Genomic DNA, 8087 nt, shown 5'->3' on the forward strand with positions numbered 1-8087 from the left:
ATAACCTGTGGATTCGTGCGCGGTACAGTTGTATGCAAAGGTCAGTGTCTGGAGCAACTGGGACCACTTTTCCTTAGACCTCGCTGGGAGCGCTCTGATCATGCTGCCTAAGGTTCTATTAAACCTTTCAACAAGGCCATTTTCCATTGGGTGGTAAGCAGTTGTTCGGGACTTTTTCACACCGGCAACCTGCAGCAACTCTCGGATCAGTTGACTCTCAAAATTGGCCCCCTGATCTGAGTGGATCCTGTCAGGAAAACTGTACACACAAAAATAGCGATCCCACAACTGTCGTGCTACCTGTTTTGCCGACTGGTCACGACACGGGAAAGCGTGAGCCATCCGAGAAAAATGGTCAGTTACTACCAGCACGTCCACATTATGACCTTTTGAACTTTCTGCGGTCCAAAAATCTATACATACTAGCTCCAATGGACTTGATGTTCTCACGCTCTCTAGTGGGGCTCTGCCTTCGGGTTCAGGCGTTTTACTAACAACGCAGCGCTTGCAACACTTAACATATCTGCGAACATCAGATTCCAGCCCGACCCAAAAGAATCTTTGTCTTGCCAGGTGCATTGTTCTACCTTGGCCCTGGTGCCCTGTTCATCGTGAATGCCTGTCATGACCTGTGTGATCAAAGAAGAGGGAACAACATACTGTAACAGTTTCTTTCCTGTCAGATTATCTTTGGTTATACGATATAGTACACCATCAAGTATCTTTAACTTGTCCCACTGCTTCAAGATCCTGAGCACCTTATACGTTTCGGCAGCACGCTCACGACGAGAGGCTCTCTTTCCCCTATTTACATAAAACAGGACCCTGGACAGACAAGGATCATTTAACTGTCTGTCTCGAAGTTCGTCTAACGAGAAGACTGGCAATGGGCAATTGCCCAGGAGGCAACAAACACTGGGTGTCTTGGGCAATCCAAGAGACAGCTCTCGATTCGACCCCTGCTTCCCAGTCATTATGGCCCTCTAACACAGCAGACACCTCGGCACTAGAAAGCGGACAATGGCATGACATTACACAAGGAGAACATTCGATGCTCTGAATACCAGCACTAAGCCTAAATGTGTCCTGCACGGTCTCTTTCTCAAATTGTTCCGCTTTATCGAGCAATGTATTGTAAGGCTCATTCAGCAGCCTCTGACTGACCTGGTTGTGGACGAAGGGTTGACGACTTAAGGCATCGGCTACTATGTTCTTACTCCCAGGTATGTACTTGAGACTGAAACGATAGGGCGCCAACTTGGAAACCCACCTCTGCTCACACGCGTCGAGTTTGGGCTTAGTGAGAATGTAAGTTAAGGGATTGTTGTCCGTCCATACGACAAAATCATGCCCTTTCAGCCAGTGGCTGAATTTATCGCAGACGGACCACTTCAAAGCCAAAAACTCTAAGCGGTGAGCAGGATACTTGGCCTGAGCGCGTGTAAGAGCTTTGCTAGCGAAAGCAATTGGCCGGGCCATAGTCTCACCCTCTGCGACCTGCGATAACACAGCACCCAACCCGTCCAGGGACGCGTCAGTGGACAAAATAAATGGGCGGCTAAAATCAGGATGCGTCAAGACCACAGAATCCATCAGAGCACCTTTTAACTGCTGGAAGGCCCTACTGTGCTCTTCCTTCCAGTCACCAGGACTCAACTTCCTGAATGAAGCACCCTTCTCTGGAGGCTTCTTACCCCTTGGTGCGGCTGTCAAGGCAAACAGGGGTTTCGCAATGGCAGAACAATTTTGGATGAACCTCTGGTAATACAACACCATCCCAAGGAAAGATTTAATTTTCCTTTGGGATGGGGTTACCCCATCCTCCATCATCAAATCAGACTCCGTTACCGCTCCGATAGCGCTGACTTTGTCCGGGTCGGTTGCTACCCCTGAACTGTCAATGATGTGCCCTAAAAACCGCACGCTTCTCCGGAGGAAATTACATTTTTTGGGGGCTAATTTTAGCCCATGCTCTCGGAGCCTACTGAACACCATCTCGAGTCTCCTAATGGCCTCACCTTCATCTGGGGCATACACAAGTAGGTCATCAAGATAACAGAGTAGCGTCAAGAAATTTTGATCACCGAAGATGTTCGTCATCAGACGCATAAAGCTAGCGGGGCTATTGCAGAGCCCTTGCGGTAAGCGATTAAACTCAAAAAGCCCCATTGGTGTCGTGAAGGCAGTAAGGTTTTTGTCCTCCTCCGCCATCGAGATGTTATAAAAGCCGGAGGTAAGATCCATCGCGCTAAAGACTGCGTTTCCACCCAAGGCCGCCAAGCAGTCTGCTTGGTGAGGTAAGGGGTGAGCATCCTTGATGGTTCGGGCATTAAGCCAGCGGTAATCGACACAAACACGAAGATCACCACTTTTCTTCCATACCAGGACCAACGGGGATGCCCACTCACTGCAAGACTTACGGATAATCTCTTGCTCTTCCATCTCAGAGAGCACTTTTCTCAGTTTCTGATATTGAGCAGGGGGAACGCGTCGATACGGAAGTCTAAACGGGCGGTTATCTGACAGGTGAATCCTGTGGACAAACTCTTTGGCTTTACCACAGTCTAACTTATGTTTAGAAAACACATCTTGATATCTTTGGATCAACTGCAGAAGCTTGTCTTTCCAGTACTGAGTGACCTCACACGACTCAATGTCGAGATCGCAGAGACCAAGCTTCTGCAGTGCCTCACGAATTCCAGAAGGAGAACTAACCGCTGCACCTGTGCTAGAGGAGACAGCTTGGCTCTGCACATTCACAGTTTCCCCATCATCATGTCCAGGCTGCATGTCGAGGTCTTCAACTGCTAAAACAGGAGAAACATCTGCTATTTTAGCATTACGTCTTAAAATTACAGGTTTATTGGATGGGTTAATTAACTTAACCGGCACCCATCTGTCACCAGGCAAAGTAGCTATGACACGTCCAACAAGAAAACTCTTCTTATGGGTTTGTGCCCTAGATGGCTCAATCAACACTGTGCTTCCAACAGAAACAGTGGAACTGGTTGGAAGTCTACCCCACACGAGGTGCTCTTGGTGAGGTAAGAGCGTGACGGCCTGAGTGAGCTTGGCAGTACCAACAACGGTTGGGATACTACCACCTTCCCATCTATCATGTCCAGACAACATACTCAAAAACCGCTGAATCTCGGGTTCCCTTGTAGAATTTGGCTGGTTCATGACACGCCAGTAACTTTGTGACTGCTTAAGTTGACTTATGACATACTTAATGACGTTAGTACCAACAATTAGCTGGTCTTTTTGCCCTGGTACGACCAAAGTGGGCACAATAACCGGAAATCCATATACGCACATCTTCAGCTGATGGATACACTTAGGTTTGACCCGAACACCACCACAACCGACAAGCAACACATCAGCGTGGGGCTGCTCAGGCTCAAGAGTCCCACATGCATCCAGCAACCTGCGCTCAACTTCCTCATTGATAGTACACGCCATAGAACCAGTGTCTAACAGGCCTTGGCAAGCGACCGTATCATTCACCAATACATCCGTATAAAACAAACTGTCAGCTTTCTCCAGCTTTGCAATGTTTTGGAACAAGATAATACTGCCGCTTGACTCAGTCTGACACTGGTTGCTATAGATAACCATAGGATCATCCTCACTGGTGAGAGGTTGATTCTCGACACTCACACTGCCCTCTCCCCAATGTGAGTGATCTAGTTTCCCTGATCATCGCTGGTCTGGGCCACGCCCCGGGCAACAACCCTGTGACACTGCCTACGTTGGTGACCAAATTCAAAACAATCAAGGCATCTTTTTTCTTTCATACAGTGCGAGTGAGTCGAATGGGATCGGTCTCCGCACACTGCACAAGGAGAAGCTCGATACCACGGTGACATTCGAGGTTTTGTTTCTGAAACTGGTAAGGTTGTGCGCTCCAACACCCGTTCTAACATTTTCAGCACCCGCTCTAAAGTGCCCGAATCATTAACTTCATTTGGTTTAGTGTGAACACCTGTGATACATTCTGGTGAGGTTGCACCCACACTTTCGCTTCCTATAGCTACCTGATTTCCGACTGCTTTCTCTGTAACAACAGCCTGATTTACTACAACCTTAGGCACAGGTGAAACGGGTTTCCAGGACTTACAGTCCCTCTCATACTCGTCGATGGCCTCTTGGACTTCCTCTGCAGACCATTTGCTTATGGGCTTACACCTAAAGACACTGGAAAGGTCAGAATTAGGGCAGTTTCTGATAAACATCATTGAAACTTCTGAGCTCATGTTTTCCATCTTGCCACCGTATCTTTTCAAGTGAGTGTCTGCTAGCTCGGCTGCCTCATTCAACCTGACCCAATAATCAACAGGGCGCTCACTTTTCTTTGGCTGCGTGGCATAAAAGTCGGCCAACGGCTGGCATGAGCCAGGGCTCTCGCTAAAATTGCGCCGCAGTACCTCGTAGATAACTTCGGGACAAAGTACAACAACTGGACTACTTTTCAGATTAACCTTAACAATGCTCTTTGCCCGACCACATAGATGGTTCAGTATTTCTTCTACGCTATCAACTTTGTTGCAACCCTTTTTGGCCAGATAAACATTCATCTGCTCAATCCACTCTAGTATGGAGCATTTGTCGCTACCATCCCCCCTGAACATTTGTGGTTCTCTAATGTCGGTTTTTACTATCAGGTTTAACTTAGACAAATCGAGGCTTGTAGACAGGGGTATGGACCCAGAAAGTTGCTGCTCAACCGATGGAGAAGAATCAGGTAATAGAGAATTCTGGCTAGTTAACAACCGTGAAACAATTGAATCACCAATCTGGTTTCCAAGCTCGCCAATGAGGTCGCGCAGCTGCTGTGTAACACTGTCACAACCAACATTGGCAGGAGTGGAAGACTTTGGTTTATTTGACTCATTATTCGACATGCCCGAAATAGTCGCAGAATCATACACCAAAACACGTGGTTTGCCTACTACAGGCTCAGGTACCCCAAAAAACCCACGGCCCCGGCCAATGTGTGGCGTCACTAAATCTTCGTTCCACCCCCCTTCTGCCATATCATGAAAGGTAGATTGATGAAAAACAAGAAAAATTTACTTCACTGTTATCCACTTTTAAATACAGAAATAAAGAAAACAAATAAAAAAAGGGAAACCTTCAAAGATGCGCAAAGTGTAAAGTCCAATGTGTGAGTAATGTAAAGCGAGAGTTCAGTTACTCCGTTCCATGTCCAGACACCACCACCAAAACGTCAATGATGAAGAGTCTTTATCCGATGATTTCAGAAGCGTTGTGATTCGGCGTTGTCAAACCCCAGCGATCGGCTACTGCAGATCTGGTGCATCCGGGTCACGGCACCAAATTTATGTAGCATGTCTGGACCGGTCACCCCACACACAGAGACCACACGACCACTCTTCGATGAGATTTAGCACTTTCCTTTACTTGGTCTGTAATAAGGAGAAATAATCAGTGGATCAAAAGGCGACCGCTTCTCCCTCGTCTCTGGCACACAGAGTCAATTACGGGGAGAGCTCAATAATACATGTGCTCCTTAGCCTCGCACACAGGTGGACTGAGATTATACAATAATGAAAAATAAATTATACTGTTTACAATATGTCTCTTTGTCTTTCTTATACATCACATTTCTATTAATACATCACAAGGTAAGGGTATAAAATATTACAATAAATAGATTAAATATTACATTGGATATAAAATCTATATAACTTATGCATTAATTCCAGTATTTATACATTAAACACACTGCAGTGAAATAAAACAAATTATAATACCATTTGTACGAATAAATCAGTATTCTTATACGTTTCATATCTAAATTAATAATTTAATACATTTAGCACTGTATTATTTGTAGGCCGCACCACGTGCGTCAAGCACTGCATGAATCATTAAATCAGATTTTCTCCCGTAACACTCTACATTGAATACATTCAGTCACTAAATCTCTTTTCTTTTATAAAACAGAACCAACATAAACAACATACCTGTAATAAGGAGAAATAATCAGTGGATCAAAAGGCGACCGCTTCTCCCTCTCTGGCACACTAAGCATATGATGCTAATTAGTTAGCGTCACAACGCACATCGTTAAGGTCAAATAACACCTCAAAATATACATTCTCATCATAACTAATACAATCAAGTACTAGTATAAAATAAATCACATTCATCCAGCGATAAATACGCATTTTGGACAAGAAATATCATCATACCAGAGTCAATTACGGGGAGAGCTCAATAATACATGTGCTCCTTAGCCTCGCACACAGGGTGGACTGAGGCTATCGCACATCGCACGCGGGGAAAACCCCGGATGTGTTCCACTGATATAATTCCCCTCCCCAGACAAAATCCCAAAGAAAAAGTTCCACGAATCTAATATTATGTAATTTTAACTTGCAAACAATAATAAATGAACAAAATTTCGTGGAGTTCACTAACCCATTCTTATTATGAAACTAATAGAATTTATAGTAGCATAAACAGAATATATACATACAAAAAAAAAAAAAAATAATCCAATATAGGAATTAAAAGAAAGCAAATTAAATTGAGTCAATCATACACCAGTTACATTAAGCACAGTTGTTTTTCACAGTGGATATTAGTTCTAAGAAGTTTTCCTATTGTACTAAGTGCAGTACTTTCTATTTGCACTCCTACAGAAAAGGGTTATGAAAGCCTCAGATCACAAATGTAACTACTCAATGTACTTTCATCTGACGGGGCCTTTAGTTAAATTTAGACTAAACTAATTTAAGTGATGTGGGTATAGGTAGCATGACATAATACAAAATACATTACATAAATGAACAATAATACTATGAAACTGACGATCTGAATAGTGAAGGCAAATGTTTGACCTGGATTTTTGGATGAACCAACCTCTCTGTATCACAGATTAATCCAGGCAGATGTGGAGAATGAATTCAAACATGGAGTTTTAATCAAATTAAAGATGCACAACATGGAACACACAGGAGAACATAGAAGGTTTTAAAACTGGTAAATTAAAAAATAACAAAATAACAGGAACAAAGAGAGTCTCTTCAAAAAACACAGAAGGTGTGTGGAAGCTGGGTAATACCTGAAATATTACCATGAAACTAAGAAGCAAGGCAGCAGCAACAGGGATATCTTATTATTGCTGTAAATATCTTTGTGGTCCCACTTTATATTAAGCAACCTTAACTAGGGTTGCAAAAATGTGGAAAGTTTCTGGTAAATTTTGGAAATATTCCAGAATTTTTGGAAACTTTCCAGGATTTTTCAGAATTTTCCAGGGATTTTTTGGAAAGTTACCGGAAATTTTCCACCCCTTTGCAACCCTAGCCTTAACTACTATGCACCTACTTTTAAAATAATTATTTGGTACAATGCACTTATTGTGTACATACATGTTTTACATTGTACTTATATTTAAAAATATATATCTGCATGTAATTACATTTATAATTACACTGTTGACCCATCCCTTACACCTAACCTCACCTGTGTTCCACCTCAATAGCAGCAAGTGTTTTACAATACAATATGAACACAATAGGTACATTGGGGTTTTGATGCCAGAAAAATAGTCTTCTATTCTCATAGAAATAAATCAGTCTAGAGCAGTGGTTTTCAACCTGTGGGCCGCGATGGTATTGCAGGTGGGCCGCCAATTACTATTAAAATAAATAATAATATTGTTAATATATGTAAAAATGTCTAGTTCAAAAATTGCCAGTTCATTCTAGGGCTGTGCGATAGAAATTGTCATAAAATCACGATTTGAGCGTGCGCGATTTCTAAATCGCTTTATAGCACGATTTTCCACGGCCCTGACCTCCCGCAGTATGCTATCCGATCTAATCAGAATGCAACGCGCCTAGCGCGAGAACAGAACAGACTGAGAATATGCCTACGTAACTCCAGGTTCACACACTGTCTGTGATGCGCCTTTTTTCCGAGCCCATGTTAACGGATCAGTATGTATTTATTTTTGTTGAGAAGTGATTTTAATTTGAATTGCGTAAATTTGAATTATTTGCAAGTGTAATCTAACAAAATTGAATTTTAGCTGGTAGTTTAAATAGTTCTGA

General features: G+C 43.2%; 1 long non-coding RNA gene across 1 annotated transcript; it reads right to left on the minus strand.

The window, feature by feature from the left end:
• Window positions 1-5401: 5401 nt before the first annotated feature.
• LOC109060463 lies at window positions 5402-6276 on the minus strand. Its single transcript, XR_006157052.1, has 3 exons — window positions 6219-6276; window positions 5991-6050; window positions 5402-5429 (listed from the first exon to the last, which is right to left on the minus strand). It is a non-coding gene; the product is annotated as an uncharacterized LOC109060463 (long non-coding RNA).
• Between the last annotated feature and the right edge of the window lie 1811 nt (window positions 6277-8087).

The sequence above is a fragment of the Cyprinus carpio genome, chromosome B18 (genome assembly GCF_018340385.1).
Source record: "Cyprinus carpio isolate SPL01 chromosome B18, ASM1834038v1, whole genome shotgun sequence".
NCBI lineage: Eukaryota > Metazoa > Chordata > Actinopteri > Cypriniformes > Cyprinidae > Cyprinus > Cyprinus carpio.